Below are 24,306 nucleotides of genomic sequence, written 5' to 3'. Positions count from 1 at the left end.
AGGATTGTGTTTGTATTTTTGAGTGCTTCATATTCTTAGCATGTAGTATGCTGTCTTGTACATAATGGGTGCTCAAAAATACTTGTTCAAGTAAGAGAATGAATAAATTAATCAATCAAGTACAAGTGAGTAGAATCTATGTAGGGTGTGTTAGATTTACCAAGCAGGGAGTGGTTATTTTTACCTATAGGCAAGGGGTGGTGCAGGAAGTGTGGTCTGAGAATGGAAGGGAGTAAGGGTAGACAATTTTGTCATGTGATGCTGGCACATGCCTTTGCAGTGGTATAGTTGATGAAATTGTACTCCAGAGTTTATAACAGGAGAGTATGTCTTAATCAAAAGGTACTTTTAAATCTTATCCTAGTGATGTGACATTGTATACTAGTAAAATTTTTCAGTTTTATTTTTTTTCTGTATATTCAACTATGTTTTAATGCCTTCTGCTTACTAGTGAGTAGTCATGAGCTTTTTCACTGGGTTATGGGTTTCTTGAGATAGGCAGAGGCCAGGGTTTATTTGTGTATCATCAGAGCCTGACACAGTGGTTGGTAATTACTTTGCCCATAGTAGTTTTTGTTTTTGTTTTTTTAAGATTTATTTATTTGAGAGAGAGAAGGAGGGAGAGAGTGTGGGTGAGTGCAAGAGCACTAGCAGGGGGAGGGGCAGAGGAAGAGGAAAAGAGAGTCTCAAGCAGATTCCCTGCTTAGAGTGGAGCCTGAGGCAGGGCTTGATCCCAGGACTCTGAGATCATAATCTGACTGGAAATCAAGAGTTAGACACAACTGACTAAGCCACTCAGGTGCCCTGCTTTGTTTGTTTGTTTGTTTGTTTGTTTGTTTAATAGAAGTTAATTATAGTTTTCTCAGAGTTGGAACATTCTAGACTTCTGTGATCTCTCCTAGCCTGATACTTCTATAGCTATTGTTTAAGGTTCTTACAGATGATATACTTTTTTGGTCCATTAAATCTTATAGTTCTAGCTTCTTTCCCATATATTTCATCTGTGAAATTTGTATACCTACTTTTCTCATTGCACTATAATGATTTATTTACATGTAGATTTTCAGCTGTTGGAGGACAAAGACTTCTCTTAGACTCTCTTTCTTATAGTGTATCTTTGTATAGTATCTAGCACATAGTAGCTCTCCAGTAAATGTGAAATGAATGAATAGAAAATTAATTAGTCTAAGGGTAGAAAATTAATATTTATCAGGGAAACCCAGGAGAAAGAGAAAAGATGGTTTGTGTAACAACATAAGTGATAAATTTTAAAAACACCTTAGTGTTGCATGCTCAGATACTTCAATAGTTTTCCTAATGTCAGCATTCCTGGGATAACCATTTAGCCCAGTGCCTCTTTCCTACTGTCAATGTTCTAGGTTATGTGGAGTCATTTGTGAATGATCTTGCACTGTCTTCTTCCTAGCCTTGCACCTGCATGTCATTGTTCCTTAGGTGGGAAAAATGTTGATGAATGCATCTATTTCAATGCATGTACAGATATTTAGTGTATCATTATCAACATGTCATGACATGTCTGTCTCCAAATGTACATGTTCATGCATATAACCTTATGGCTTTTGTTTTTAACAACCTTGGAATGTAGGTGCTAGTAGCTAGCAGTCATGCTTAGAGGGACTCCTATGGATATTTCTCCCTTCTGTTCCACCTTGGATGCACTACTGTGCCCAAATAATCAGAATATAGCAAATGTTAGTTATGAGTGTTTTAGCAGTATGACAGAAGAGGGAATGATTGTGATTGAAGCAGCACAATGGGTCTATTCCTTCAATGTCTATGTCTATAGGAGCCAATTTTTTTTTTTAAAGATTTTATTTATTTATTTGACAGAGAGAGATCACAAGATCACAAGTAGGCAGAGAGGCAGGCAGAGAGAGAGAGAGGAGGAAGCAGGCTCCCTGCTGAGCAGAGAGCCCGATGCGGGACTCGATCCCAGGACCCTGAGATCATGACCTGAGCCGAAGGCAGTGGCTTAACCCACTGAGCCACCCAGGCGCCCCGGAGCCAATTTTTCTTAAGAGTTTCATTTTCTTCTTTGAACCTTCCTTTGTTGACTCAACATATATTTATTAACTATTAATTACATACAGCAATGGCTTCTGCACAAGATTTAAATACTTAGCAGCAACCACAACAAAAAGTCAACAAATATTTTTTGAACATGTACTTTTGTGCCCAGCACTATGATGTATTTCATGGTGAAGGCAATGTGGTAGAAGGCAAAGAACACATATTCTGGATTCAGACAGCTCTGGATTCTAATTTACCTTTGCTTTTAGCTAACTCTTGTGTTTTGACAAATTATTTATGTTTCATAGTTTCCTGCCTTTTCTTTCCCTACTGTGATTGTCTTAGTTCAGGCTGCCAGAACTATTATAGTAACTTCTAAATTTACCTTTTTTAATCAGTCCTCTACCCTTTCAGTTTGTATTTGTAGTTTAGCTGCTTTTTTCTAGAATGTAGTAAGATCTTTAATGGCATAAATTATTATTTATTTTTATTTTTATTTTGGCATGAATTATTTTTAACTTCTCTTTTAAATTCCCTGATGGACTTGAAATAGAATCTTATACAGAGTATTGAATTATAAAATGGAAGGAGCTCTGGAGTCAGTCAGACTTGAGTTCAAATTATGTATCTGCTACTTACTGGTTGCACAGATAGTTTTGTGCAAGTTATTTTACCTGAGCCTCGATTTCCTTATCTGGAAGGAAAATTTACACCTTATAGGTAGGAACCTGGTAAAGATTAAATGATACAGCATATGTAAAGAATTTGGAACAAAATTGATTCTATATTGAATGATAGTTATTGTTGGTTTTGAAAAAAATTATTTATGGGAATTGAGGTAGTCACTTGGAAATAATAATTAACATGGTTGGGAAGGTATAATTGGAGATCTAATCTACTTGATAGACCTGAATTTGAGAAATCAGTGGGTTTTTACAGCAACTTTTCTATTATTCTTAAATAAAGGCAGAGGGATTTCACTATAACTTTATAATATCAGTCACTTAAGATAGATAAGGCTGATTGTTCATTGCCTTCTGTCAAGTTTGTGACCATTTCTTTTCATGGTTTTTTCTGTGTCACATACGAGGAATTCAAGATGGTATTAATTTTACATTTACTATATGACTTCATTTGGATTTGACAATCTATCTGATTAGAGTAGTTAGGTATTATGGAATATTTGGGGAAAAGGGAAAAAGCTCTTTCTGTACTTTGGTTTATGGACATGAAATTTCAGAATTCTGCTACAGTAGTTTTACCAAATCTGCATAGAGGCTGCATTTGACAGTACTGGTGCTCTCTAAAACATCATTTTTGGTGTTTTAAGAGTGTCACTGGATATTACTAGGAAAGAATTCTTAGTATCCTTCTTGTGCAGCTGAAAACCTATTGCAAGAAAAAAATGTAGTGTTCAATAGTATTGTTCTGTTGCCAACACATAACTTTTTGTATTTACACTGATTGTCTCCAAATGCTTAATTTCCTACTAGGTTCAGATTTTTCCATTTTAATTTTGATTTAGTATTTTTTATTTTTGAAAGGAAACAGAGAAAGAGCCATATGTTTTCACTGCATTTTTTTTTTCAGAAGCTATTGAGAACCTCAGAATCAATAATAATGAAATATTGTGGAGGTAAATTACCATAATATACAAGGAAATTTCATAACTTACCAATCTTCTATACACTGCTAATTTGAATCATCTCCATGTGCAAATTATCTGTATACCATGATGTCACAAACATAAATTAGCTCCTACCATGTCAGGACATTTTCTGATATCTTTAGCATATTTTTCTACTAATATGTATAATTATTTGGGAATAGTAAGTCGTCCTGTGCAAGTGAGTGATGTTGTTAAACTAATAATTCATTGCTCAAATTTTGAGTCCCACTGGGCAGAGCAGAAATATGGAAGGAATGACACATATATATGTCTACACTATTTTTTATTTTTAATACTAAGAGAAGGAGTTGGTGGGTTGTAATGATATTGACCATATATAATTATAACTAAACTCAGCTTTCTGCAAAATTATGAAGGAGATTGTCTGAGAGGTACCACGAATTCAGTGTGCCCCAGGTGTAGTGATCTCTAACCTGGTACTCCTCCTGTCTTCCCCTATCTGAGTTTACAGGCACCCCCATCTACTCTTACTCAAGTAAGAGTAATTGCCTTGAGGCTGGGACCATTATAAATTGTCTTTGTGTTCCTTTGGCCTAGCACAGTGGCTGATAGGTAATATATAATCAATAAATAGAAAAAATAGAAGTAATTGGAAGAGTATTTCTGTAAGCTCCACTACTATATTCACCCACTGACCTGACTCTCTGCCCTTACATACTTTTTCTAGCCTTCTCATACTAGAGAAATGGTTTCTTGTCTTATCTGAGGTTAACCTTTCTACTTGTACATTACCTCCCATTTCCTCTCACTTACTCAAGGATATGACTGCAGCAATTCTTCCCTTTATCTTCAATATTGTTATCTTTTTCTATACTGTATCATTGCCATCAGGATGGCAATATGCTTAGATCTTCCCTATTTTTAAAAAACTGCATTTTGCAGACATAGGGTGAGAGAATGGATAAAAAAAGACAACCCATCTATATACGGACTACAGGAGATTCATTTTAGACCTAAATATACATGCAGATTGAAAGTGAGGGGATTGAGAAACATTTATCATGCAAATGCATATCAGAAGAAAGCTAGAGTAGCAATACTTACATTGGATAAACAGACTGTAAAACAAAGACTAACAAGAAATAAAGAAGGACACTATATAATAATGAAGAGGACAATCCAAAAAAGAAGATAAAGCTGTTGTCAGAATTTATGCACCTAACATTGGAGCACCCAGATACATAAAATAGGTAATAAACATCAAAGAACTAATTGACATAATGCAATTATAATAGGGTACTTTAACACCTCACTTACATTAATTGACAGATCATCTAAACAGAAAATCAATAAGGAAACAATGGCTTTGAATGATACAGTCAATCAGACAGATTTAATGTATATATTCAAAATATTCCATCCTAAAATAGCAGAAGACATGTTCTTTTTTTTTTTTAAAGATTTTATTTATTTATTTGAGAGAGAGACAGTGAGAGAGAGCATGAGCGAGGAGAAGGTCAGAGAGCGAAGCAGACTCCCCATGGAGCTGGGAGCCCGATGTGGGACTCGATCCCGGGACTCCGGGACCATGACCTGAGCCAAAGGCAGTCGTCCAACCAACTGAGCCACCCAGGCGTCCCAAGACATGTTCTTTTTAAGGGGACATGGGACATTCTCCAGAACAGATCAAATACTAGGTCAAAAAACAAGCCTACTGCCTTGTTAATTTTGGCCATAACTGGTGTAAGGTGGTATCTCAATGTGTTTTTTTTTTTTTTAATCCAATGTGGTTTTGATCTGAGTCTCCTTGATGGCTAATGATGATGAACATTTTTTTCATGCGTCTGTTAGCTATTTCTATGTCTTCTTTGGAGAAGTGTCTGTCCATGTCTTCTGTCCATTTTTTGATGTGATTATCTGTTTTGTGTGTGTTGAGTTTGAGGAGTTCTTTATAGATCTTGGACAGTAGCCTTTTGTGTATAATGTCATTTGTGAATATCTTCTCCCATTCCGTGGGTTGCCTCTTTGTTTTCTTGACTGTTTCCTTTGCTGTGCAGAAGCTTTTGATCTTGATGAAGTCCCAAAAGTTCCTTTTTGCTTTTGTTTCCTTTGCCTTTGGAGACATGTCTTGAAAGAAGTTACTGTGGCCCATGTTGAAGAGATTACTGCCTATGTTCTTCTCTTGGATTTTGATAGATTCCTGTCTCACATTGAGGTCTTTTATCCATTTCGAGTTTGTCTTTGTGTATAGTGTAAGAGAATGGTCGAGTTTCATTCTTCTACACATAGCTGTCCAGTTTTCCCAGCATCTTTTATTGAAGAGGCTATCTTTTTTCCACTGTATATTTTTTCCTGCTTTGTCGCAGATTATTTGACCATAGGGTTGTGGGTCCATATCTGGGCTGTCTAGTCTGTTCCACCAGTCTCTGTGTCTGTTTTTGTGCCAGTACCATGATGTCTTGGTGATCACAGCTTTCTAGTAAAGCTTGAAATTAGGCAACGTGATGCCCCCAGTTTTTTTTTTTTTTTCAACATTTCCTTAGCAATTTGAGATCATTTCTGGTTCCATACAAATTTTAGAATTAATTGTTCCAGCTCTTTGAAAAATGCTGGTGAATTTTGATTGAGATGGCATTGAAAGTATAGATGCCTCTAGGCAGTATAAACATTTTAACAATGTTTATTTTTCCAATCCATGAGCGTGGAATGCTCTTCCAACAAGTGTTGGAGAGGATGTGGAGAAAGGGGAGCCCTCTTGTACTGTTAATGGGAATGCAAGTTGGTGCAGCCACTTTGGAAAACTATGTGGAGATTCCTTAAGAAATTAAAAATAGACCTACTCTATGACCCTGCAATTACACTACTGGGTATTTACCCCAAAGATACGGATATAGTGAAAAGAAGAGGCATGTGGGCCCTAATGTTCATAGCAGCAATGGCCACAGTCTCCAAACTGTGGAAGGAACCAAGATGCCCTTCAATAGCTGAATGGATAAAGAAGACATTGTCCATATATACAATGGAATATTATGCCTCCATCAGAAAGGATGAATACCCAACTTTTGTATCAACATGGATGGGACTACAGGAGATTATGCTGAGTGAAATAAGCCAAGCAGAGAGAGTCAATTATCATATGGTTTCACTTACTTGTGGAGCATAAGAAATAACACAGAAAACATTGGGAGATGGAGAGGAGAATGAGTTGGGGGAAATCAGAGAGGAAGATGAACCATGAGAGACTGTGGACTCTGAGAAACAAACTGCGGGTTTTGGGGGGCGGGGTGGGAGGTGTGGTGAGCCTGCTGGTGGGTATTATGGAGGGCACATATTGTATGGAACACTGGATGTGGTGCAGAAACAATGGATTTTGGAACACTGAAAAAACAATTAAATTAAATTAAATTAAGGAAAAAAAGAAGAAGCCTAAACAAATTCAGGTAGATTGAAGTGATACCATGTCCATTTTCTGATCTCAATACTGTGAAACAACTAGAAGTCAATCACAAGAAAAAAGTCTAGAAAGACCACCACTATATGGAGGTTAAATAACATGGTCCTAAACAATGAATGGGTCAACTAAATAATAAAAGAAGAAATTTAAAAAGTGCATGGAAATAAATGAAAATGAAAATACAATGGTCCAAAACCTCTGAGAGGCAGTGAGAGTGGTTCTAAAGGAGAAGTTTATAGCAATACAGTCCTACCTCAAGAAGGAAGAAAAATCTCAGATAAACAACTTAATCTTCTACCTAAAGGAGTGAGGAAAATAACAAACAAAACATAAAACCAGCAAGGTTTTATGGAAATGATAAATATTAGAGCAGAAATAAATGATATAGAAACTGAAAAAAACAATAGAATAGATCAATGAAACCAGGAGCTGGTTCTTTGAAAAAAATCAACAAAATTTATTAACCTCTATCCAGAATTATCAAGGAAAAAAGAGAAAGGACTCAAATAAATAAAAGCACAAATGAGAGAGGGGAAATAACAATGAACACCACAGAAATACAAATTAATTATAAGAGAACATTATAAAAACAGTATGCCAACAAATTGGACAACCTAGAAGAAATGGATATATTCCTAGAAAGTGAGTCAGGAGGAAATAGAACATTTGAACAAATAGATTATCCGCAGTGAAATTCAGTCAGTAATAAAAAACTTCCAACAAACAAAAGTCCAGGACCAGATGGCTTCACAGGTGCATTCTACCAAACATTTAAAGAAACATTAATACCTATTCTTCTCAAACTATTCCAAAAAATAGAAAAGGAAAGAAAACTTCCAAATTCATTCTGTGATTTCAACATTTCCCTGTTACTAAAACCAGATAAAGACACCACAAAAGAGGAGAACTATAGGCCAATATTTCTGATGAACATACATACAAAAATTCTCAACAAAATACTAGCAATCCATATACAATAATACATTAAGCATGTCATTCACCACAGTCAAGTGGATCAGTACTTGTAAATCAAGCAATGTGATACATCACATTAATAACAGAAAGGATAAGAATCATATGATCATTTCAGTAGGTGCAGAAAAAGCATTTGACAATGTACAACATCGATTCATGATAAAAACCCTCAACAAAGTAGGTTTCAGAGGGAATATACCTCAGTATAATAAGGTGGTATATGAAAAGCCAACAGCTAGTATCATCCTCAATGGGGAAAATCTGAGAGCTTTTCCCCTGAGGACAGGAATAAGGCAAGGATGTTCACTGTCACCACCTTTATTCAACATAGTATTATGCTGCCTAGAGCAATCTATACTTTTAATGCCATTCCGATCAAAATTCCACCAGTATTCTTCAAAGAGCTGGAGAAAATAATCCTAAAATTTGTATGGAATCAGAAGAGACCCCGAATCGCTAAGGAAATGTTGAAAAACAAAAATAAAACTGGGGGCATCACGTTACCTTATTTCAAGCTTTATTACAAAGCTGTGATCACCAAGACAGCATGGTACTGGCATAAAAACAGACACATAGACCAGTGGAACAGAGTAGAGAGCCCAGATATGGACCCTCAACTCTATGGTCAATTAATCTTCAACAAAACAGGAAAAAATATACAGTGGAAAAAAGACAGTCTCTTCAATAAATGGTGCTGGGATAACTGGGCAGCTATATGTAGAAGAATGAAACTCGACCATTCTCTTACACCGTACACAAAGATAAACTCAAAATGGATAAAAGACCTCAGTGTGAGAGAGGAATCCATCAGAATCCTAGAGGAGAACATAGGCAGTAATCTCTTCGCTATCAGCCACAGCAACTTCTTTCAAGATATGTCTCTAAAGGCAAAGGAAACAAAAGCGAAAAGGAACTTTTGGGACTTCATCAAAATCCAAAGCTTCTGCACAGCAAAGGAAACAGTCAAGAAAACAAAGAGGCAACCCACAGAATGGGAGAATTTATTTTCAAATTACAGTACAGACAAAAGGTTGATATCCAAGATCTATAAAGAACTCCTCAAACTCAACACACACAAAACAGGCAATCATATCAAAAAATGGGCAGAAGATATGGAGGACATGGGGAGTTAGAAGGGAGTTGGGGTAAATTGGAAGGGGAGGTGAATCATGAGAGACTATGGACTCTAAAAACAATCTGAGGGGTTTGAAGTGGCGGGTGGGTGGGAGGCTGGGGTACCAGGTGGTGGGTATTATAGAGGGCACGTATTGCATGGAGCACTGGGTGTGGTGAAAAAATAATGAATACTGTTATGCTGAAAATAAATAAATTAATTTTTTAAAAAAAGTAATCTTACTCATGTAATCAAACAACAAATAAAATAACAGGCATCCAGATTGGTAAGGAAGGAGTAAAACTTTCACTATTTGCAGATGACATGTATTCTATATAGAAAACTCGAAAAGACTCCATCAAAAAAGTGCTAGAACTGATAAACAAATTTAGTGAAGTCCCAGGATACAAAACCAGTGTACAGAAATCTGTTGCATTTCTTTCATCAATAATGAAGTAGCAGAAAGAGAAATTAAGAAAATATCCCATTTAGGGGTGCCTGGGTAGCTCAGTTAAGCATTGGACTCTTGATTTCAGCTCAGGTCATGATCTCAGGGTTGTGAGATTGAGCCCCACATTAGGCTCTGTGCTGTGGGTGGGCCCTTCTTTTCCCTCTCCCCTGCCCCTATTCTCTAACAAAAACAAAACAAAACAAAAACCCCAAAACAAAACAAAAACCCCAAAACAAAGACTCCCTCAAAATCCCCCCAAAACAACCATATTTACTAATGCACCAAAATTTATAAGATATCTAGGAATAAGCCTAACCAAATAGTTGAGAGACTATATTGTGAAAACTTTAAAACACTTTTGAAAGATGTTGAAGATGACTCAAAGAAATGCTCATGGATTAGAAGAACAAATATTGTGACAATGTCTGTACTACCCAAAGCAATCTATACATTTAATGCAACCCCTATCAAAATATAATAGCATTTTTCATTGTACTAGAACAATCAATTCTAGAATTTATATGGAACCCCAAAAGATTAGGAATAGTCAAGGCAATCTTGGAAAACAAGCTGGAAGAATCACAATTCCAGACTTCAGGGTTATATTACACAGCTGTGGTGATCAGAAATGGCACTGACATAGACAAAAAGATCAATGAAACAGAATAGAAAACCCAGAAATGAGCCCACAGTTATATGGTCAATTAATCTTTGACAAAGCAGGAAATGTTCAATGGGAAAGAGATAGCCTCTTCAACAGATAGTGTTGGGAAAACTTGACAGCAACGTGCGAAGAATGAAACGATTACTTTCTTACACATTGCACAGAAATAAATTCCAAGTGGCTTAAAGACCTAAACATGAGACCTGAAGCAACAAAAATCCTGGAATAATGCACAGGCATAACTTAATGACATCAGCCATAGCAAGTTTTTTCTGGATAGGAAGTAAACAAACAAAACTGACATTTGTATACAATAGAGAAGATAGTTGCAAATTGCATATCTGATAAAGGGTTAGTATCCAAAAGGGTTATAAATCAACACCCAAAAAACAAATAACCCTATTAAACAATGAGAAGACATGAAAAGACATTTCTCCAAAGAAGACATACAGATGGCAACATGCATGTAAAGATGTTCAGTATCAGTCATCATCACGGAAGTGCAAATAAAAACCACAATGAAATAGCACCTCATACCGTTTGGAATGACTAAAATCAGTAGTACAAGGAACAACAAGTTTTGGTGAGGATATTGAGAAATAGGAATCCTCATGCACTGTTGGTGGGAGTGCAGAGCAGTGCAGCCACTGTGGTAAAAAGAAACTCCTCAAAAAGTGGTGCAGCCACTGTGGTAAAAAGAAACTCCTCATAAAGTTAAAAATAGAGCTACTGTAGGATCCAGAATCACAGTATTGGTTATTTACACAAAGAACACAAAATCACATAATTCAAAGGGATATACACACTCCTATGTTTATAGCAACATTATATATATAATAGCCAGATTATGGAAGCAGCCCAAGTGTCCATTGACTGATGAATGGATAAAGAAGATGTGGTATATAGAATGTTATTCAGCCAAAGGAAAGAAGGAAATGTTAACATTTTCACAATGTGGATTGAACTAGAGAGTATAATTCTAAACTAAGTAAGTCAGAAAAAGACAAGTCCCGTATGATTTCACTCATGTTGAAATTTAAGAAACAAAATAAATGATCATAGGGAAAGAGAGAGAGAGAGAGAGAATGAATATCCTGAACTTCATCAAATCTATCTATGAAAGACCCACAGCAAATATCATCCTCAATGGGAAAAAGCTTGCATCCTTCCCGTTGAGATCAGGAACACGACAAGGATGTCCACTCTCACCACTATTGTTCAACATAGTATTAGAAGTCCTAGCAACAGCAATCAGACAACAAAGAGAAATAAAAGGTATCCAAATTGGTAATGAAGAAGTCAAACTCTCCCTCTTTGCAGATGACATGATTCTTTATATGGAAAACCCAAAAGACTCCACCCCCAAACTACTCGAACTCATACATCAATTCAGGAACGTGGCAGGATACAAAGTCAATGTACAGAAATCAGTGGCTTTCTTATACACTAACAATGAAAATACAGAAAGGGAAATTAGAGAATTGATTCCATTTACTATAGCACCAAGAACCATAAGATACCTGGGAATAAACCTAACCAAAGAGGTAAAGGATCTGTACTCGAGGAACTACAGAACACTCATGAAAGAAATTGAAGAAGACACGAAAAGATGGAAGACCATTCCATGCTCTTGGATCAGAAGAATAAACATTGTTAAAATGTCTATACTGCCTAGAGCAATCTATACTTTTAATGCTATTCCGATCAAAATTCCACCAGTATTCTTCAAAGAGCTGGAGAAAATAATCCTAAAATTTGTATAGAATCAGAAGAGACTCCAAATCACTAAGGAAATGTTGAAAAACAAAAATAAAACAGGGGGCATCACGTTACCTGATTTCAAGCTTTATTACAAAGCTGTGATCACCAAGACAGCATGGTACTGGCATAAAAACAGACACACAGACCAGTGGAACAGAGTAGAGAGCCCAGATATGGACCCTCAACTCTATGGTCAATTAATCTTCGACAAAACAGAAAAAATATACAGTGGAAAAAAGACAGTCTCTTCAATAAATGGTGCTGGGAAAACTGGGCTGCTATATGTAGAAGAATGAAACTCGACCATTCTCTTACGCCATACACAAAGATAAACTCAAAATGGATAAAAGACCTCAGTGTGAGAGAGGAATCCATCAGAATCCTAGAGGAGAACATAGGCAGTAATCTCTTCGATATCAGCCACAGCAACTTGTTTCAAGAAACAGACTCTTAACGAGAGAATAAACTGATATTTACCAGAGTGGAGGTAGGTGGAGGGAATGGTTAAATAGGTAATAGGGATTAAGGAGGGCATTTGTCATGATGACCACTAAGTGTTGTATGGAATTGCTGAGTCACTAAATTGTATACCTGAAACTAATATTACATTTTATGTTAATTAACTGGAATTTAAATAAAAACTTAAAAAAAAAAAACCAAACCCTGCACTTTCTCCCACCACCCTATCAATGACTAATTCTTTTCTCTGTTCCCAAAGGAAAAAAGAAAGAAAGAAAGAAAGAAAGAAAGAAAGAAAGAAAGAAAGAAAGAAAGAAAGAGTTGTTTGCCTCTAGTCCTAGCTCATTCAGGCAGGCTTTCATGAATCATGACTCTCCCTCCAAATTTCCCTTCTTAAGGTCATTGATGACTTCCAAATTGTTTAATGTCAGATCTCATTTTACATTCTCATGGTTCTGTTGGTAGGATTTGACCCATTTGTATTATTCCCATTCTTTCCTCTTAGACATTTCTTTTTCTATCTTCAAAGATACATATCAGGGACCTCTGGGTGGCTCAGTTGGTTAAGCAGCTGCCTTCCGCTCAGGTCATGATCCCAGCGTCCTGGGATCGAGTCCCACATCGGGCTCCTTGCTCGGCAGGGAGCCTGCTTCTCCCTCTGCCTCTGCCTGCCATGCTGTCTGCCTGTGCTTGCTCTCTACCCCCCCCCCCCGATAAATAAATAAAATCTTAAAAAAAAAAAAGATACATACCAACTCCCTAGTCCATGCCTCCCCCCCCCACTCCAATCGCTGTGGTCACTTCTGTACATTGATTGGTTACACCTCATTTCTTTACATTCTAAAAACTGGAATGTTTTAGAGAAAGGTTCTGAACCTTTTCTATCTACAGTTACTCCCTTTGCTTATCTCATCAGATAACTTGGCTTTAAATATTATCTACATGCTGATTTATATCTCTAGTACAAATTTCTTTTACTCTAGATTCATATTCATCACGAGTGAGTCCAGGTGAACCACTGCCCAACCCATGAAATTGCAGGAAATAATAGATGCTATTGTTTTAAACCACAGGGCTTTGTTATAGTTTGATATGCTGCTATGTATACATTAATTTAAGGGTTGACTTCATCATCCTAAAAGCAAATGTAAAGTGTGAAAACTGATTTTCAAATTGCTTAATTTATTTGCAGAATGTATTGATAGATTCCAATCTTTACAGGAATACAAATCCTTGTTGATTCATGAAAATGCAAATTATTTATCCTTTTCCCCTAAAAGAATTCATTATCCATGATGCATAATAATAGGAAATCAAAATAACAATTATGTTGTCTCCATGCATGCAGACAAAAGAGTTACTCTAGTTAGTCCAACACTGCAATTAATGAATAAGGTGGAATCCAATTTTATGAATCACTCAGTAAGTTCAGTCTTTGGTAATTTAATGAAACTATTAGTGGTTTTTAAAATAATGAATATAGTGAATTAAATATATATTTTTTCTTGTCATGAATCTAGACTGTTATGGTGTGAATTACTTGCATATGGGTAAAATTATACTTCATAATAAACATTAAATATACTTAAGTAAATAATTTTAATTTACTTATTGTTCTTCCTTGTCAATCTTATTCATTGTGTACTATAGAGAATGACTTATACTAACACATTGACAGTTTTTCATAAGAGAACAGAGAATGCTTTTAAAATTATTCTTTAATATAAAAGACTGCTATGGTTTCAGATTTGGAGTATGTTTTGTGAGAAGTAAATTGCCAAATTCTAACTGTTAATTAGAAAAACTCTTAACTATGTAAGGCTTATCAACACAGTATTTTTAGAGATTAGCAATATGAAGTAGTTGAAGAACAGTCTAAAGGTGCAATTATCTAATGTGAATTTAAGCCATACATCTTAGAATAGGCAGTCAACACTATTACATTCTTCAACGTCTTTTAAGTAGCAGTATCTATGGTTCATCAAAAGCAACATTAAAGCAAATATAATATTGGAAATAATCACATCTATCAAATCTTTTAGTTGACAGGAGATTAGAAAAACTGGGTTAATTGACAAACCATAAGAGACTCAATCTCACGAAATAAACTGAGAGCTGCTGGGGGTTTGGGGGTAGGGTTGGGGTGGCTGGTTTATGGACATTGGGGAGGGTATGTGCTATGGTGAGTGCTGTGAAATGTGTAAGCCTGATTATTCACAGACCTGTACTCCTGGGGCAAATAATACATTATATGTTAATTTTAAAAAAATTTTAAAAATGATAGTACAATTCTTGAAACCTGGCCATAATAATTACAGCAATTACTCATATTTGTATGTTTTAAAGGCATTTCAGGTTCTTTATCTCATTTTATTATGTCAGTGACATTTTGTAGCAAATGTTAAGATTATCATCATCATCATTTTTACACCAATTTTAGAAGGGAGGAAACTGCAGTTCACAGAAGTAGAATAAGTTTCCCAAGATCATATATAGGTGGCAAGCAGTAGACTTAGGAGTAGGATTTCAAATTCTTACAAAGCTCTGTTTAATTAATATGAAAAAGCACTTAATGTACTTAAGTGTCTTATAAATTAAAATACCAAAAATTGGGGAGCCGGCATGACTCAGTGGGTTAAAGCCTCTGCCTTCAACTCGGATCATGATCCCAGGTCCTGGGTTCGAGCCCCACATTGGGCTCTCTGCTCAGCGGGTAGCCTTCTTCTCCCCCCCCCCCCCCCGCCTGCCTTTCTGCCTACTTGTGATTTCTGGCTGTCAAATAAATAAATAAATAAATAAACAAACAAACCAAAAATATCTTTGAAGGGGAATGGAGAATGTTATTTATACTTCCATAATCTAGGTGATGAGTTAGAAATCCTTAATGAAACAGGAGAGGCAAAGTAGAAAGTTTGAAATCTATTATCTGATTCCAAAGCTCATGTTTTTTTTTTTTTAATTATTCATTTCTTTTCAGTGTAACAGAATTCATTGTTAGGCACCACATCCAGTGCTCCATGTAATACATGTCCTCCATAATACCCACCACCTGGCTCCCCCAACCTCCCCCCGCCCCTTTAAAACCCTCATATTGTTTTTCGGAGTCCATAGTCTCTCATGGTTCATCTCCTTACAATTTACCTCAACTCCCTTCTCCTCTCTAACTCCCCATGTCCTCCATGCTATTTGTTATACTCCACAAATAAGTGAAACCATATGATAATTGACTCTCTCTGCTTGACTGATTTCACTCAGCATAATCTCTTCCAGTCCCATCCATGTTGCTACAAAAGTTGGGTATTCATCCTTTCTGATGGAGGCATAATATTCCACATATTCCTTATTCATTCATCCATTGAAGGGCATCTTGGTTCCTTCCACAGTTTGGCTACCGTGGCCATTGCTGCTATAAACATTGGCGTACAGATGGCCCTTCTTTTCATGACATCTGTATCTTTGGGGTAAATACCCAGTAGTGCAATGGCAGGGCCATAGGGAAGCTCTATTTTTAATTTCTTAAGGAATCTCCACACTGTTGTCTAAAGTGGCTGCACCAACTTGCATTCCCACCAACAGTGTATGTAAGAGGGTTCCCCCATCTCCACACCCTCTCCAACACATGTTGTTTGCTGGCTTGCTAATTCTGGCCATTCTAACTGGTGTAAAGTGGTATCTCAATGTGGTTTTAATTTGAATCTCCCTGAGGGCTAGTGATGAACATTTTTTCATGTGTCTGATAGCCATTTGTATGTCTTCATTGGAGAAGTGTGTGTTCATGTCTTCTGCCCATTTTTTTGACATGATTATCTGTTTTGTGTGTGTTGAGTTATACTACAAAAATTGTCTCTCAGCATTTTACATGTATGTCATTCCGTGTTTTCTTCTTTTGTTACTTGTTTATACTCATGTCTTCCTTGTTATATTATAGTTTTCTTAAAGATAGTAATCATATCTCTTACACTCTCCTCATCCTCTATACCCTCATACTTTACAGTATCTTGCATAAGGTTCGGTAATATTTGCTGCAAAGAAGTGAAACTTTCTATGATCTCCTATGAGAAGAGACTAAGGCATGTTCTATGTAAATCTAAAGTATCCCCACACACTTATTTGAAAATATTTATTATATATGTAGTATGTACCCACCATTATTCTAGTATAAGTTTGTATTTATAGGTAGTCAAATAGAAAAACTTTGATTAAAAACTTGTTTATCCTTTTGGAGCCATTGTTTTATTCAGCTTTATGAGATTAATCTGAAACATATGTTTCAGATTATTTAATTTCATTGTGTATTAGATTCAATTACTCTTCAAATTAAGTAGTATGTATAAAGGAGTTTACTTAGGTTTTGTGTGTTATAGTCTTGCTAAACATTAGTTTTTTTGCTAATCTCCTTCTTACCCATCACTTAAAATTCCCTAGTAAAAAGGTAATAGAAATGACTTAAGTCTGAATGATTTTGTTTCACACTGTATTTATTATGGTTTTACTATTACTTTCAGTATGAATTTCCAGTGTTTGAGATATAAAAATTGGTGAGTTAGGAGTAGTCCCTAGAATGACTTTTGTGTGGACCTGGCCTTGGTGCTAAGATTGTCTTTCCAAACATGGGTATTCATGGAGTCTTGGACTATATGCATTAATTAAGTGCATCAGGTAGGCGTTGTTGATTTCAGGCACAGGATGTTTTTGGGAGGGTTTCAACTACTGTTCTGCAATTCTGAGACTTATGTATTTCAGAAAGTTTCCCAAAGCTGAGTCTGTGGATTTCTCTATATGATTTACAACTGTAGTTTCTATAGGTTCTGATCACTTTTTATTTTCCCATCATGAAGCAGGGCTAATTATTAGAGTGACAAAGGAAGTCATATATTTTAATGCTTCTATGTGGTCAAAGGGTGCTTTTAATGAAAATTAGCTTTAGTTAGACATTTGCAATGCACATGCTGCACCACTGATAGAGTAATTCATTTTATACGCTTTCTGAGAATCTAAATTCATTGTTTCATAGAACCATTTTTTTTTTAACCATAGGCTAAGGGAGAGTCCATGACATACTAGAGATTTCTCTATTTTCAAACTATGTTTTTAACATTCTTATTTTCTTAGCTACTAAAGATAAGTTGCTATGATTTTGAAGGATTAATATGAATGATCATTTTATCTGCAACCAAACATTTAAATATCTGTTGACATTTTCTGTGTGAGATTAACATTTAATTTACAAAAAAAGCTAGAAATCTTTGAAATAAAGTAAAATGGTTCCTGAGTTTATAAAATGAAATGATAAATGTTTAGTGTAAAGACCTTTGAATATAATATTGTAATTGACATATAAAATGTTCTTTGGTTGCATTCAAAATGTCAATATTGAATTATCAGTCTAAACCACATCAAGGAAGTAATCAGAAGTTAAATAAAAAGAACTTAAACATTAAATATATCAGTTAGCAGATGAATAGATGTCTCATACAGAAGCATTTGGCCTGCAATTGCATTATTCAACAATCAAACTAGACCATGAAATTATAAAAATGAAATATTAAGATTTATTTGTAAAAATAAGCTCACAAGATTCAGATTTTAAATTATACTAAGCACATGTAACTAGAGAAATTTAAATGCATGTATTAGTGGAGTAAATTAAGTGTTTTGGCAGTGAATAATTTTATATTACTATAAAAAGTATCAAGGTAACTATTTACTAGTACCAACACTACTTATTTTGTTGAGTACTTATTTTGTTGAGCCAACCATTATTTTTGGCATTTATGTTGCTTAAGTCTTTAAGGAGACCTTTGATGCTGTTTTTGTTGTTTTCTTTCTTAAGCAGTAAAATAACATTTTCTCCACATTCCATAAAGTAAGTACAACTGAACCTTCATTGTCTATTTTCTAATTATTTAATTTCATTGTGTATTAGATTCAATTATTCTTTCATTGGCTACATGGCATTTTTGCAATTTTACTTATCAAAAGCACCTCCAAGAGTTAAAAGGAACAGGACATTTTCTTTTCCTTTTTGTTTTTCCCCAAAATTTTTATTTAAATTCTAGTTAGTTAACATATAGTATAATATTGGTTTTAGGATTAGAATTTAGGAATTCGTTACTTAATATAACACCAGTGCTCATCATGATAAGTGCCCTCCTTAATACCCTTATCACCCATTTATCTCTTTCCCCACTCCAGTCCCCTCCAACAACCCTCAGTTTGTTCTCTATCCATAAGAGTCTCTTATGGTTTGCTTTCCCTTCTCTTCTTTTTTTTCAGGACAAGACATTTTAAAAAAGACAATTAAATATTTATTGTTTTACCTCTTGATAATGACTCACAAGATAACTAATGCAATCTTTAAATTATACTAGGTACAGTTAAAATCCTTGCTGCTAAAAATATTAACATTTTGAGGTTCAGAATAAATTTAAATATCAGAAGATGAGAACTAAATGATATTGAAGATATTACAGTTCTTTGATCAATTTGTTCAAGTTTAATGGTAAGGTTATGTAATAGTAATTGAGGAACTTTCTCAAAACTCAGAATATAGTATTAGCATAGTGTAAGACCAAGCCAAATATTTAAAATTTTGAAAGTTACTGTGAAATACTGAGATAATAATATGTACTCATTATTTGCAAAGTGTAGAAGATAAAATGAAGCAAATAAGATAATCTGTAATTTAAAAACTATAATTTTACCACTTAGAAATAAATTGTTAACTTGTTATTTCTTTTGATTTTTTGAAAAACTCAGAAACACAACTGTTTACAATGTTGTTGAGCTTATTTATAAAGAGTGAGAAAATTTTTTGTGCTTTTCACTTCCATTATACCATGATCACTTTTTAATTCATTTAAATATTCAAAAAGATAATTTAAATAACGCATGTGACAGAATGTTATGCAGTGATTGGAATTATTTTGTGGTTTTCCTATTGTTGAACATTATTAACTAAAGTTGCTATTATGAATAATGCACTTTACATCCGTGTACATAAATTTTTTTCTTTGTTTCTCCTCATTTCCTGAGGATACAGTACTTGGAAGTGAATTATAATTTCAAAGGATCTGAATCTTTTTTTGAAGCCTTTAAAGTCTACTGTTAATTGCTTTTTAGAAAGATCATACCAATTTAAGCTTCTACAAAACAAAGTATGGAAAAGTCACTCTATATTTACCAGCATTGTGAATAATCACTGTAGTAGTTTCATTCTCATTGGCAAAAAAAAAAAAAAAAGGGATTTGATTGTTCTAATTCGATTTCTTTGATCATTGGTAAGGTTATACTCATTTCATTTATTTGTGAACATTCAATATTGTGCTTTTACAAATTGTCCCTTTAATTTTTCTTTTGGAATTTTTTTATTATGTTCAGTTAGCCACTGTATAGGAAATCATTAGTTTTTAATGTAATGTTCAATGATTCATTAGTTACATATAACAGCCAGTGCTCATCACAACACATGCCCTTCTTAATATACATCCTTAATACCCATCACCCTGTCAGCCCCTTCCTCTACCCCCCTTTCCTCTGAAACCCTCAGATTTTTCTAAGGGTCTACAGTCTCTCATTGGTCATCTCATTCTCTAATTTCTCCCCCTTCAGATTTCCTTCCCTTCCTTTATGGTCATCTGTGCTATTGTTTATGTTCTACAAATAAGTGAAACCATATGGTAATTGTCTTTCTCTGCTTGATTTACTTCACTTAGCAGAATCCCCTCAGTTCCATCCATGTTGAAACAAGTGGTGGATAGCCATCCTTTCTGATGGCTGAATAATATTCCATTGGACCACATCATCTTTAAAAAAAAATTATTTTCTTGTTACAGTGTTCCAAGATTTGTTGTTTATGTACCACACCCAGTGCTCCATGCAACACATGCCCTCCTTAATACTCATCAGGCTCACCTAACCTCCCACTCCCCATCCCTCCAAAACCCTTAGTTTGTTTCTCAGAGTCCACAGTCTCTCATGGTTCATCTCCCCCTCCAATTTCCCCCAACTCTCTTCTCTCCTTCTCACAGTGTCCTCCGTGTTATTCCTTATACTCCACAAGTAAGTGAAACCATATGATAATTGACTCTCCTTGATTTATTTCACTCAGCATAATCTCCTCCAGTCCTGTTCATGTTGATAAAAAAGTTGGGTATTCATCCTTTCTGTTGGAGGCATAACAGTCCATTGTATATATGGACCATACCTTCTTTATCCATTCATCTGTTGAAGGGCATCTTGGCTCTTTCCACAGTTTGGTGGTGGACCACATCATCTTTATCTATTCAGCTGTTGAAGGCATCTTGTCTCCTTCCACAGTTTGGCTATTGTGGACATTGCAGCTATGAACATTGGGGTGCATGTGGCCCTTCTTTTCACACATCTGTATCTTGGGGTAAATACCTAGTGGTACAATTGTTGGGTTGTAGGGTAGCTCTATTTTTAACACCTTGAGGAACCTCCATACTGTTTTCCAGAGTGGCTGTACTAGGTTGCATTCCCACCAACAGTGTAAGAGGATTCGCCTTTCTCTACATCCTCACCAAATTTGTTGTTTAAGAATACTAAGCCTTAGTTGGGACACCTGGGTTGCCAGTTGATTAAACATCCGACTTTTTGTTTTGGCTGGGGTCATGATCTCAGGGCTGTGACTGCAGGATCGTGATATCAGGGTTGTAAGCTGAAGTCCCTCATCGGGTTCTGTGCTCAGAGTGGAGTCTGCTTGAGATTCCCTCTCCTCCCTGCCCCTCCCACTTTTGCTCTCTCTCAAATAAATGAATAATGAATAAATCTTAAAAAAAAGAATATTAACCCTTAATTATCTTTGTGGCCAGTGTTTTTTTTTTAGCTCGATATATTTGAATTTTATGATGATGTTTTTTACATGAGAGAGCTAACATTTTTATGAGGTCAGATAGGATTGATTTTTTTTCTTCCATTGCTTTTTATGGTTAATGCTTCCAAATTTGAGAAAATACTTAAGTTTGCTTCTATCCTTTTTATAGTTTTGTTCACTTGTTTAATTATTTTTTTAAAATATTTTATTTATTTATTTGACAGAGAGAGAGAGAGAGGTCACAAGTAGGCAGAGAGGCAGGCAGAGAGAGGGGGAAGGAAGCAGGCTTACTGCTGAGCAGAGAGCCAGATGCGGGGCTTGATCTCAGGACCCTGAGATCATGATCTGAGCCAAAGGCAGAGGCTTAACCCACTGAACCACCCAGGCACCCCCACTTGTTTAATTTTTTAATCCTTACCAAAATTATATAAGTACAATAAACTGAGATTCTAATTTAAAATTTTCTGAATAGCTATTTTCATCACTTACTTATTGAATAATCCATTTCTTTATTACTGATTTTTGTGATGCTTCCTTTATTATATTCTACCTACACACACATACTTATATATCACACCATGTGGTTTACAAATTTTGATGTCTTAATCTGTATAACCTAAGGCTGTTAGTAAAATAATGCATCTTCTTGGACCCCAAATCTGGAATACTAAATTAGAAACTCTGTAGATATACTCTAGGAACATATTTTCTCTCCTCTTGGAAGTTTTATACCCCTCTCATTTATTTAGCTTTCTTGATAAATTTCTGAGTTAATTTATTTTTAAAAAGCCAATGACCATGTTGTGTGGGGGAGGGGGCTTGGCAGAAGGGGGTAGGATTATGGACATTGGGGAGGGTATGTGCTTTGGTGAGTTCTGTGAAGTGTGTAAACCTGGTGATTCACAGACCTGTACCCCTTGGGATAAAAATATATGTTTATAAAAAAAAAAAAGCCAATGACCTTCTGGTTAGAATTACATTAAACTATACATCTATTTGTGAAGTAATAGCAATTTTGTAATGGTCTTCTCCTTTGGATACATGTTATATCTTGCCATTTGTTAATGTCTTCTTTTTTTTCCTTTTTAGGAAAACTTAAAAGATTTAAATTTAACTGAAAATTCTCATGTACCTTGAGATGATGTATCCATATTTTTAAAAATATCTCAGCTTAATGCTTATATTTGGGCTAGTTTATATGACCATATCTAACATTTAATATCCTATTGAAGTCTTACTTTAATTGTTCTTTGTCCCAGTGTTTTTCTTCTTTTTCTCAATTTATCATATTTTATTTTTTTAAAAATTTTTAAAGATTTTATTTATTTATTTGACAGAGAGAGAGATCACAAGCAGGCAGACAGGCAAGCAGAGAGAGAGAGGGAAGCAGGCTCCCCACTAAGCAAAGAGCCCGATGTGGGGCTTGATCCCAGGACCCTAAGTCATGATCTGAGCTGAAGGCAGAGGCTTAACCCACTGAGCCACCCAGGTACCCCATCAGTTTATCATATTTTGGCTTTTTAAAACAATTTTTCTGTTTTTTTATATGAGCATCTGAAAGGCAGACAGTTTTGCCTTATTATTTTCTGAATTAATTTCCTTTAACTTTCAATATCTAACACAATACCTACCACAATAAGTGTCCAGTAAATATTTGGTGAATTATATTGAATTCCCAGCACTTATCTAGACCTTAAAATGGAGTAGCCATGAGTGAATTAATATTTATGCTCCTGGGATAATAGATGATGTCCTCCATTGATGTTCTCATAGATATTCTTTCATTCAGCATTAGTTTCACCAGATATTTAGTGAATTTCTGTTATGAGTCATGTATTATGTTAGGAGCATGAGGAAACAAACATAAGATCACTTATATAATCAAGATTTTTACTAGGCATTGATGAGAGACATATGTGTATGTGAATAATTAAAATTGAAAGTGTTAAAACAGAGGTGAGTGAAAATGCTTTGAGTGTATTCCTTTATATTGGTAGTAGTTACTTTGTAGTACTGTATAGTAGAAACTTTACTATTTCCTTGGTCAGGATTAGAATCCTTAGCTCTTTGAATACCAACTACTGTGTAACCTTGAGCAAGTTACTAGCTCTTTGAAAATCGTTTTCTTACTTAAAATGGAGAAAATCACATTTACCTTAAAGATGTGATGTGATTTTTAAATGAATTGCCTATGTAAATTGAAATTAATATTGTATAAAATAAATTCCCTCTTCTTGTTTGTTGGAAGACCTTGAAATGTGGGTAATTCAGGTTAGATCAGTTTCCTTTTTCATTCTATGGGAAAAACTTATAAATAAGAATATTCTGTATATAAAATTTTTTTAATGAATTAGGAAAACATTGATAATATTTTCACTTTAGTAGTAATGATCTTTCTATTCCAACTTTCAGAGTCTGTGTTCTAAAGAATCAGAGTGTTTCAAACACTGTCCCACTATTTCCACTGTCTTGCTTCCCAGTTTTTTTTTTCAACTCATTCCGATCTGTTTTCCATTCTCTCTTTTTTTTTTAAAGATTTTATTTATTTACTTAACAGACAGAGATCACAAGTAGGCAGAGAGGCAGGCAGAGAGAGAGGAGGAAGCAGGCTCTCTGCTCAGCAGGGAGCCTGCTGAGCAGAGAGCCCGATGCGGGGCTTGATCCCAGGACCCTGGGATCATGACCTGAGCCAAAGGAAGAGGCTTTAACCCACTGAGCCACCCAGGCACCCCTGTTTTCCATTCTCACTGCTCCATTGAAATTGTTCTTGTCAAAATCATCAGTGACCACTTTATGGATAAGTTTATGGCTAAGTTAATTTCATAAAAATTGATCTCAGTGGCTTGCAAAATCATTGACTGTCATCTCCTTCTTGAATCAGTCTTCTTACTTGGACTATGTAATAACTCATTCTCCTGGTTTGTCTTCATT

General features: G+C 35.3%; 1 protein-coding gene across 3 annotated transcripts in view; it reads left to right on the top strand.

The window, feature by feature from the left end:
- AGBL4 (AGBL carboxypeptidase 4) overlaps positions 1-24,306 on the top strand; it is a 1,624,959-nt gene that overhangs the window by 221,882 nt on the left and 1,378,771 nt on the right. The gene's annotated exons all lie outside the window — the stretch shown is intronic.

The sequence above is a fragment of the Mustela nivalis genome (genome assembly GCF_964662115.1).
Source record: "Mustela nivalis genome assembly, chromosome: 10".
NCBI classification, from domain to species: Eukaryota; Metazoa; Chordata; class Mammalia; order Carnivora; family Mustelidae; genus Mustela; species Mustela nivalis.
The sequence above is the reverse complement of the archived record's forward strand: the minus strand, read 5'-3'. Positions and strand labels throughout refer to the sequence as shown.